Genomic DNA, 12,056 nt, shown 5'->3' with positions numbered 1-12,056 from the left:
AAATCGTTAAACTAGAAGAGAGTCTAACGATTTTCTGCACAAATGTTTTAATAATTATTGTGCAGCTCGACGTCGGACACTTTGCAACTGCTAATTAATCGTTAAACTAGAAGAGTCTAACGGATTCTCTGCACAAATGATTCACACAATCTTGTGCAGCTCGACGGGATGCTGCCCGTCGGGCAGTTGCAAGGATCCTCCACCCTTTTTTTATCCTAAGGGGGATTTCGTCCCAGGACCGCTAGAAGAACTCATCGGTAAGGTTACTTACAATAGCGGGACCTGCCACAGACGCTGGGATATTGGAGGACCGTTGAAGACGGTATATATAGAAATCGGTGACGGATCAGGTACTAGCGAGAAAGGTCTCGACCCTTTGTCCATCTCGTGGCGAGCGTAGGAGGTAGCCGCCACAGTTTTAGCGCGAACACAGAACCGACAGTATTTTGTATTTCGAACTATATTCTTCATATGTTATGTTTGCTCGTCACCTGAGCTCGCTCCCAGTTAAATGTACAATTATACAGTGAGCCACGAAAGTATTCAAACGCTCTTTAAAACAGAATAACATTTTTGTAATTATTCTAAACGACCTGATTTTTTATAATCAATTACAAGCATTGGTTTACGAAATGATATGCAAAAAAGACTTTCCAAAAATTATAATTTATATGCAAAAATAAAAAAGGTATTTTAAAAAATTTTTTTATTTGGGCCTTAAAGAAAATTTCACAAATATATTTTGTAGATTTATAGTAGTTACACACATGCTGAAAATTTCATCGAAACCGATTAACATACACACGAGCTACGAGCGGTTAAAAATGGTTAAAATCGTAGTTTTACACGACTTTTGATCAGATTCTGCTTAAAAAATCTACAGAATCGTATATCTTACGATGCGTGTCGTTTTTTTCCTGCGTCAACCGATTTCGATGAAATTTTCAGCATGTGTGTAACTAACATAGATCTACAAAACATATATTTTAAATTTTCACATTATGGGCCCAATTAAAAAAGTTTGAAAAAATGCCTTTTTTACTTTTGCATGTAACCTTGTAAATTATAATTTTTGGAAAAGCTTTTTTGCATATCATTTCGTAAACCAATGCTTGTTTGGTACATTTATAAAAAAGTTATTCTGTTTTAAAGTGCGTACGAATACTATTTCTTTTACACCCACTGTATGTATAATCCCATCGATCTGATTCGGTGGGTCTGTCGCACGTGTTGTCCATCTGTCGGGGTTGAAATTGTCGGAGAACGGTGGTTGTAAATAATCGGCCGGTTCGGAGCCGATCGGTGTGCGTTTTTTGTGTGCTATAACAACCTTTTCCGGTATACCGCCAGGTAAAGTATATTTTATCTAGTAAAATATATCTATCAAATGTAATTATTCAATGTGTTTAATAATATTGGGACGTATATCTGGAAGGTCTTTTGCTTAATGTTTTATGACAGTCATTGTAGATACGTCGTCGCCGGTGGATAGTTTACCTGAATTCGGGCTCGCGTTTGTTCCTTCGCAAAGAGGTTTTTACGACGGATCGTATTTATATTGTGTAGACATACTAAACTAATTTAGGTGACTGTGCTTCTTGACGGCTCTAGGGTGAGTAGCACGCAGTTCCATTTTATTTGGGTCGTCCTTCGCACATTGGAAAAACCGAAAAATACCGGTATTTATTTCGGTTTCGGTAGAATATCGGTAATATACCGAAACCGGTATTTTAACGATTTCGATTTTCATCCATTTCGGTATTATTTCCCTGGTTTAAAATGCAAGACGATTGATTTTAAATCCATTAAATAAATTACGTTCATTTCGTGGATTTTTCGAAGTAGCTGCATCCACAGGAAAACTGTTAAACGTTTCAAATAACCGCGGTTGCTCAAAGCGACCATATTCTCTCGGTGCAGTTAGATTTTCTATGTATAGAAGCGACTCCTGTTCGGCTCGTCCAGGAAACGAAACGGAAAGCAAACAATCAAGAGGCTCGCGGAGAAGTGGAGGTGGTCTCGTGAAACAGCTCGAGGATCTTGTTGTCAGACGTCTTACTGGCCGCGGCACGCGGTTTCACTTTCACGTATCGTAACAGCAGCCGATGAATCGCACCACGGCCAAGTAAACCAGCCAACCGATCGTCGGAGGGAATAGCGCGTCTCCTGCTTTCATCCGCGGCTTAAATATAATGTCGACGTTCGTGCACACGTGACGGCTATCGGGATATAATAGGGAACGCGGCGGGGAAACGTTTTCTTCTACCGAGAAACTTCTCACAATACACGGGCGGCTCGAGTTTGTCGAGGGAACGTTTCAAAGTCTCGACTCCTTTCAACTTTCGATATTCAAGCGGCGTTCGCGGCGGCTGGGACCTTGACCATTTTTCATCCAGGACGACCGAACTAAAGTAAGAGAGGGAGGAAGAGAGAAATAGAAGGGGGGAAAACATATTCGAGGCTTGTATTTTTCTTACGGTTCCGTGGGAGACTTGGTTCTCTAAAAGATTGCCCCCCGAAATTGCATCCGCAGCTCGGACGCCATTTTCTTGCGCCGATTCAATTCCATTTCCACGTCAGACGCACGGCTAACATGCGGACCCCGTGTTCGTGAGAGCGCCGGATGCACGGTTGCGTTTCTTTTCGCGGAAACGAAGCCGATCGAGGAAACGGGAACCACCGCCGCGCGCCGTGGAAAGCGGAGAAGTGGCACGTGGAATCGCGAGCACAAGCTCCCGGAAACGCCTCACCGGTGGAAACACACCGGGATATAAATCCATATCCCCTGTTTCGATAAAGTCACGGCCGTGCCGGCTGGTTCAAGGCCACGTGTTCTCCTACGGCCTCCACGACTCGAGACGATCTCCTCCTTGGATTGCAGTCGCGATCAAAGTGTCGGGTTTAGACGTGACTTGACCTGCCTTGACCAAGTCTTACTTGACTCGCGTCGACGCGCGACGCTACGCCACGACACAGCTTTCCTCTTTCCCCTACCATTTCAGCAGACACGGACTCAACGGAGATACGTTTCCCGTTAAGTGTGCCATACCTGAATGAGAACCCATCATCTTCGCTAACTATAAACACGTTTCACCCCTTCCTGGATAAATAGCACTTAGCACTCCGCCTGCAACCCTATTTTTACCGAGGCCGTCTGCATTCTAGGTACAGAGTTCCCGATGAAATTCTCAAGTAGTCATTCATCTTTCTAGAATATCGTGCAATTACTCTTCGAAGCAAGAAATTAAGAATCTGTAACATTCTAAAATCGTTAGTTTATTATTTATTTATTTTTGGTTTATTTTAATGGGGTCGCATTAACAGCGAGGTCATTAGTGACCACATGGTTTACAATCGAATATGTCATATCTTACATGTTACTTGTGGAGGGGGTTACGGTTAATGTTCACATTGTCATAGGAGACAGCAAGAACAAGTTTAAAGCAGTTTATATACAGTGGGGGTATATAACGAAAGTATTTGAACGCCCTTTAAAACAGAATAACTTTTTTATAATTGTACCAAACGCGACCTGATTTTTTATAATCAATTATAAAATATTGGTTTATGAAATGATGTGCAAGAAAGATTTCCCAAAAATTATAATTTACAAGGTTACATGCAAAAATAAAAAATGCCTTTCTTATTTCTGCATGTCACCTTGTAAATTATAATTTTTGGAAAGTCTTTTTTGCATATCATTTCGTAAACTTCTAATTGACTTCTAAAGTTCTAATTTTACCGCGTAAAACTTCTAATTGTTTATACATAATTATATGTACAATTATAAAGTACAATTCTAAAAAATTTATTTTGTTTTAAAGGGCGTTCGAATACTTTCTGTATTCGACTGTATATCGATGGATTTAAAGAAGAGGAGGACGTTTCCGATGTTGTGCTAGCCTAGATTTGACTCGAGGTAATTTTCGATGGAAAATCTGGATCGTTGTAAAGAGAATGCGTTAATTCGTTGTAAATGTTAAATATAAATGATTACGTTGACACTGAAAACAGGACGTGGCGTGAATAATAAATCTCCCCGTTCAATTATTCAGCGGTACGTTGCGAGGAAGGCGAAGCACTTGTTTCTACTATTTCACGGTCAAAGTGTTAAGATAATATAGGGTCTTTGTAAATAGTTTGTGCTACTCTGCGTGCAACTTAACCTCTGCACCCTGTACAACGTATAATAGCAGACTTTATGCAAACGTCGCGTACATAGCAGGTGTTCTAATTTTTGCAAACGGGAGTGTGTACCATTCTTAAGCCGGGCTATATAATTAAGCAGGAACGTGTGACGCGTTCAGAGGGGCGGATAAGCGTGTGCGTTTACCACTTGCTCGGTATACACTGACCTACCCTTGGTTAATCACTGAGGCAATTTTGTGGATTCTTTCTCTTTTGGCAGATTTAAACAATTTTCATCAAAGCAATCTCCGTCTTTAAAACTTGTCCGTCTACAGTCGTAAAATCACGTTGCTAAATTTATTGAACGCAGAATCGTCCGACGGCTCTCGTTCAAACCAGCCTTTCCTCAGTTTTAAGTACAGATTGTTCCTCGATTTAATTTCAGCTACGTTTACGAGGCGCGCAATGTTACTTCGAGAAACTTCTTCCCGAAAATTGTACGAAATCGTAAATGTTGTGGCTTTGCGAAACGCTTACAGTAGTTTGATCTACTTTTACCGTGAATCATGGCTCGAGGCACGGTAGACGGAAGAATAGTCAAGCGGAGGAAACAAATCGGAATACACCGTTACGAAAGTTATTACAGTTACAGGTATATTTAGCACGGTTGACTGCCGCAACCGTGGCCCTCGACAGTGGACTCAAACTGGCATTCAGCCACTGTTCCCACGTGCCGTCACATCGTGAAACCGCATTATCCAATGTATCGTGCCATACGCATAATTTATTTTGCTAGTGTCGTCCATTTGCCCGCTTTTAACAGGTTTCCGAAAGTAGCCGTAAGTAGTTCTCTGCAATTCTGTACAACTTTGAGATTTCGATCTTGTCGTTAGGACGTCGAACCACAATTTTTCCCGTGTAGGGTGTTTTCGATTTCGAAAAATATATTTTTCTATCCGGTCTACTCGTTAAGCTGAACGCGGCGCGCTCAAAATCGCTGTGAATCTGGCTAAAGAAATTTCAGTGGCTAAGGTGAAGTGCCTGGACAGCATGTTTTTCTATTTTTAATTTTATCACTTTAAATAAACAAAAATAATTTTTTAAGAGTTTTAACATACAGTTCAGAGTTTGTAAAGTAATTTAAAATTAAAAAATCATTGTTTAGGTTAATATCTTAATTGTATTAACAAGAATAATTCAAACCTATAGTTGGACATATTAAATCCAATCTAAGCTAGTACCTGGACAGAAGTAAACCCTACACCGGGACAAATTGAATTTACATATATGTACAAGCTAATAGAAGACTACTTATACGTACATTTAGTTAAATAATTTGCAAACAATGCGTTGATTTTATTCACAGGCGCGTGTCCGGCTTCAGGCGTAAGCACATTGCGTATAAGCTTAGAGTGGGATAGCTACTGTCATCGCGTCCCAGTATGGAGTACTTATATTTGAAAACAATCCTAATCTTGGACATCTAATATTTGGATTAATAATTATTATTTACGTTAAGTTTGATTGCCAATTTATTTTAAAATATCAATATTATTATGCGTGATAATTACTTTTTGTCTGAGGGCTTAAATTATATCTTTTTTCTAACAAACGTTCGAACTATAAATGTACATGATTCGCATGTAAATAGACTATTTTGTATACTGTTTTCAGATGAACTTTTAATTTATTTTTAAATTTCAATTGATGTCATAATGAAATAATATTCACACCTACTTGTAGCTAAGAGAGAGAGAGAGAGAGAGAGAGGCCTCAGAATATATAATATAATTATTTAGTCTCTTAATTACTGCTTTTACTATGAAAATTCAATTGTCCAGATTTAGGTATCACTTTTGGACTGTCCAGACTTAGGGCACTTCACCTTACGAGGCAAGTGTACAGTGTAACAGGAAGGAAAACGCAGTGCACGATTTGTCGGGCCTCGTTGACGCGAAGTTCGAAGGCTAAATAAATACGCGTGGTGTCTCGCGGTTGTGTGAGAATGCCGGCGATCCGATGGCTTGGCAACAACGCGGTCGGTGCAACGGTGCACCCGCTCGCCACGGGAGGCAACGTTGCAGTCGTCCGATGCACGGCCAGCGTGTACACGTGGATCGTTGCCGCGTGCGTGCGTCGCATGCGTGTGCGTGAATGTGAACGCAAACGCGGCCCGCAGCCGACGAGAGATCGAAAGAGCGACCAACCGAGCTGAACGACTGACGGAACGTTTCTGAACGCATCGACGACGAGAGCGTTCTCGCGTGTTGCCTTGCGCTTACGGGGCACGCGCTCGCGCGAATCAAGTGCACTCTCAAGGCTGCCGGCAGAAATTTCCTCTGGCCTCGTTTGAAAAACTCCCAGAGACACGTGTTTCCGCTTGAATCGGTCCGTACGGGAATAGTTTTCAGTGCGTGCACACCGACCAAAGCCCGCCACTCTAATTAATACTTTCCATCGAACTTTTACAGTACGCGCAACAATGTTGTTACCATTTCGTGTCATCGAAAAGACGCGCGAACGAACTCTCTCGATTCGTATTCGCAAACCGCAGGATCGTGCGCCATCGTATCGCGTCGCGCAGCTTCCCCAATAAACCTGTGGTTGTAACTTACAACTTGTAAGGAAGAACGCCGCACGTCACATACTTTCACTTTCGAGATATTGCCGTTTAATGTTTTGATCACTAATTCTTCATAGCTAAATAAATACGTAAATCCTATATCCTAAAGTTCAATCGATGCATAAAGTCAAATTTTTTGAAATTGTGACATGCAGCGCTTCTCCTTACAACCACAGAAACAGTCTCGCAGTCGTAGCGGTGAATGATTTTCCGACTCGAATGCAAGTCGTTCCTCGAATCCGGTGCGACTCGAACAAGTCAGCACACGTAAGAAACCGCTCGTCTAAGCAGCTCCGCGCTTACTGCGAGGATATGTGTGCGAGAAATATCTATGCTTAAATCCCTGACAAGGTATATAGATAGGTAGGTAACGCATGTCTGCCGCGGGTGTTGGTTTTATTCGAGACCAACTCGGAATTCAATTGGAGGAAATGAGGGAAGCTCACGGAAAGCAAAACAGTGTATTTGGCCGGGTGAGGGGCTTTCGAAACGCTTTGGGCACTTTCGTGCATTGCGAAAGATTCAAACGGAGGCCGGAGAAGAATGATTTGGGTCGTGACCCAGATTTGCCATTCTGTTTCGCGCTCTTTCTCGCTCTTTCCCGACGTTTTTGCACCGTCTTCGTTCGCGCCGCCGTGCTTCTCGCTCACTCCCGAGCTCGCTCGCCGCGCATTGCTACATCGTCGAACGCCGTAATTGGCCCCGGTTGATCGGCCGTCTCTCGCACAGGGATTGCCGACGATCTAGCAGCGTCCCGAAGTCGAACGCAAACTGTCGAAACGCTCTAACGGATGCATCATACACGGAACCGGCGCGGCGTGGCGCAATTAATTTTCGTAGTAAACGGGGCCAAATATCCTATTAACGCGACGCTGTCCAATTCGATGGGAGGTAGAGTTCCCCCCTAATAGTTCATTGGTGTGTACCATTTACCGGTAACAGTGGAACGTTCCTATGTACAATTGCACAGACCCTTGCCATCGAATTCGGACTACTTAACAGCTCCACATTCTTCGTGTCTTCATCACACGTTCTTGGTTAAAACATTTATTCACTCGTTTCATAAAATATTTCGACGCTAGCTCGACACGAAGGGCAAAAACGGACCGGGAAACGGTTTAAACGAGGATCGATGTAAATTACTTCGATATCCGTCAGACGGAAAGAGTGAACTAGGCACATCAAGAGCTGAAGCAAACGAGGTGGAGAACTAAACGATGGAAGTGTTGCGAAAGGCTACGCTAACATTTATCCGAGGGTAAAATCGTTGCGCTAATCCGGGGTTCCCTTTAAATCAACGAATCACTACTTACTCGAAAAGCTCCAGGGCTCCTTCCAACTTCTGATTAGTGAAACACGTATATATGTAGGTATGATCAGTACATTCTACTAATTGGAAAGTCTGGCGGTTTCCTGCAGCTATGATAGGGTAGATAAGTTCACGAGTTAATTCAGCCTTGACTTTGGCATCGTACTGCTGAAATATTGGCAACGGAAAAATCGCAGTAACGCGTCGAATAACAATATTTGAGTATTATTATCGTAATACATAGTAGGGAAAAGTAGCCAAATTTGGACCGTTGTCAATGTTCGGAAAATATTTTTTGCAACCAGTTACATATAATGTTTCGCTCAGTTTCTTTTACATTTATATAACCATAATGCTAAGATAAGATTAAAGCTTGACGTAGCTTACTTAAAATAACGTAAAAGATATACATACATACAGTGGGTGTACAAAGTATTCGTACACTTTTTCAAAACTAATAACATTTTTATAATTGTACCAAACGACCTGATTTTTTATAATCAATTAGAAGCATTGGTTTACGAAATGATATGCTAAAAAGATTTTTCAAAAATCATAATCTACAAGGTTAAATGCAAAAATAAAAAATGCAGTTTTCAAAACTTTTTTATTTGGGTCCTTAATGAAAATTTAAAATATATGTTTTGTAGATCTATGTTAGTTATACACATGCTGAAAGTTTCATTGAAATCGATTAACATACACACGAGCTACAAGCGGTTAAAAATTGTGAAAATCGTAGTTTTACACGACTTTTGATCAGTTTCTGCTTGAAATCCACAGAATCGTACATCTTCCGATGCCTGTTGTTTTTACCTGCGTCAATCGATTTTGATGAAACATATATTTTAAATTTTCATTAAGGGCCCAAATAAAAAAGTTTTAAAAAATGCCGTTTTTATTTTTGCATGCAACCTTGTAAATTGTAATCTTTGGAAAATCTTTTATGCATATCGGTTCGTAAACTAATGCCTCTAATTGATTGTAAAAGATCAGGTCGTTTGGTACAATTATAAAAGAGTTATTAGTTTTTAAAAGGTGTACGAATACTTTGTACACCCACTGTAAGCGTGCATAAGCGAGAACCTTCTGAATCGATGACTCAAAAGTTTCAGATTCGTGGTTGTAGCAAACGATACGACCTGAATCCCGAAGGTAAGATTCCGTTCACGTCGTTTTTCATTGCACTTGCTCCATCTTCGGTCAGGGGGAAGACCTACGAGTGTCTCCTTCGGAAGAAATGAGTCACATTTAAACGACGCTGCGAGGGATAAGAGCGTCTTGTTCTCGCTTCCGGAAATCCGCACATGAAATTGGCGCTTTGGAGAGACGCCAGTTCATCCGTGCGTGTCCGGAGCGAGCCATCTCCTCGGAATCGACAGCGACGTCTTCCGCGGGATCGAAGATGAGGCGGATGACGGCTGTTCCGAGTGATTAATGTCGTGAAGTCTCTCGAATCAGTTACCGTGTTTACCGGCGCGATGTCTACAACTTGTTGGACATCGCCGCGAGTCGTGACTAGACACACGTACGAAAGTTACTCAACACCTCTGGTAAGTCGGCAAGGTTTCGCGGGACCGTATTATGTTAGCCGGTCGCGGCTGTGCCTCGCCTCTCCGATGCCGGCTGAAAAAGTCGCACACGCGCGCAACCTGCAATTTGTCGATCCGCGACGCGATTATCGCGCGGAAACAAAACGGGATTGTATGGTATCATAATGACCGTGTGTGACTTTAACTTTGAATAATGCAAGGACACCTATCTATAGCCGTATGCACAAGGATGCACTCGCGTATTCCCCTTATTATTACATCCTCGTGGACGAGCTGACAGATTTTATAGAATAGCGGTTCTAATTATATAACTTTATGAATGAAAATGACCACCAAGGTTATTATTTATGCACGCGCTCCTGTACAAAGTGCTGTGTCGTTTAGGAGAAACTTGCTTAAAGTTTATTCACGTTGAGATTCGAAGATTGTTTCTTGCTAGTTCAGCCCTTAATTCCAATCGAAAGTTTGCGATGGCAAACTTTGGGCTTTTCATGAAGGAGAATTGTTGGTTTCTCCAACGGAACGAACATGTTCGAGTTTTATTTCGGCGTTTTGAAAAACAGACCTTCGACGGTATTACACGAAGAGTCAATGCTATATATCTTCTGGAGAGTTTCCAGGGGCAGCCAGGAGCCACAGCAAAGTAATGATCTCTTTTTTTGGACACATTCCAATGTTTCTCGATTCGATAGTTCTTACATTTCCCAGAACTTGCGATATTTTACGTACAGAGGAATTTCGGCTTGTATTGTTTCACGATACATCTGTAGATTCGGGCTCTCGTAATGATACGCTCTTCGGGTTTTAGCGTAAAATATAGTCGGCGCCCTTAAAAGTTACTGCTAAAATTTCTTATCTTATGATTAGACTCTCTCTCTCTCTCTCTCTACGGATTTTCATGGAAAATAAAGATGTATATCTTTTCTTAATAATTGTGATGAACTGAAAATTCTACAACAGCATCTCCAAATACTCTGAAAGTTTGCATTGTTTTACATTTGATCAGCTCATTTTTGTCAGAAATTCGTAAAGTCCACAGTCTATGTAGGATGTAGCAATTTTGTAAACATTTTAACGTCGAAATGTATGTACATTCCATTCTACTTTGATCTCGAGGTAGAATGTGCACAGAGAGAGATTGATGGTGTTTCCATTAATATATTCGCAATTACTTTGATTCGATTTACTTTGTCCAATCCATGTAAATCTAACACGTGTAAAGCATGCGTAGCTACTGATCTGCGCTGATTCCAGAAAAATTCACGTTGGGAAAAAGTTAATATCCAGGGCGCCTGGTGAAATCGCGTTCATTTCATCTTCGATTCTCGGCGTTACTGTTTTAATTACGTATCGGATGTTGGCTCACTCGCGTGCAGGTAATTCGATAGCCGATATTTTTAAGCGCGTATATTAGCACATTCTTTTTAGGGAAGAGCGTACAACTTCCTTTCGCGGTTCTACATTTTAATTAATTAACGTAATTCGATACGTTATGACGGCCGTGTAGAATCGCCACGTTCCCGTGCACGAGCGTTCGGCAAAATTGCGCCGGTTCACGTACGTATAGGTCGCGTTATATTTATAATTTAATAAGCACGCGTGTATACTTGTTCTGCCGGCTATATGTAGTCGCACATTCGCTCGGCTTTTGTCGGCCCCGTTAGTCACTTTTCTTCTCCTCTTCGCTGTTACGTATTGTATCTCATAACAGACCCGTGTAATAACCTATCTCCGCCTTGTATCGTTCATCGTATCATTCCTGCGCAAACGGGACGCACGGAGAGTGAGAGAGAGAGAGAGAACAAGAGAGGAGAGAGATAGCGAGAGGCACGAGTGTATAACCGACGCGCCATTAGTATTTGTGGCTAAACCTCCTTACCTATTCTCCCGACAACAGTTTCCTCAGCAAGCGTCAAACAACACGATAGCTTTTCACGGTAATCTCTCGACCGAGAACGATACCACGCCAATTATCGAATAGAGCTTACCGGTGTACTCGAAATCCGAGCCCGGCGAAAGTCGTTACAATGAACCGAGTCGAGTATTCGATTATTCAAGCCGACAGAGAAGAAATCAGGCAGCAGGGTCGCTGAATATTCGAACAATCGGATAGCTTTATACGAAATGAATTACATCGCGCTTCGATTTTCAGGATTTATTACAAGAAAAGCCTGTAGGCGTTTGCTGAAACATTGAAACTGACATGCAATACATGATAGCGCATTTTACAGGTAACGCGAATTTGTTTTTTACGCGTCTACAGTAAATGTTCAAATGCTTCAACATTAAAAGTTATAAAGAGCAGCACCTCTGTAAAACCTTCGGACCAAAACCGCAGCGTGCAATTTACAATGAACGAAACACAACTGAAACAACACGAATAAAGAAGGTAAATTCGTTGCAATCGTGCAAACAATTTCACTGGTAATAAGGTCGGCGTTGA

The sequence above is a fragment of the Lasioglossum baleicum genome, chromosome 4 (genome assembly GCF_051020765.1).
Source record: "Lasioglossum baleicum chromosome 4, iyLasBale1, whole genome shotgun sequence".
NCBI lineage: Eukaryota > Metazoa > Arthropoda > Insecta > Hymenoptera > Halictidae > Lasioglossum > Lasioglossum baleicum.
The sequence above is the reverse complement of the archived record's forward strand: the minus strand, read 5'-3'. Positions refer to the sequence as shown.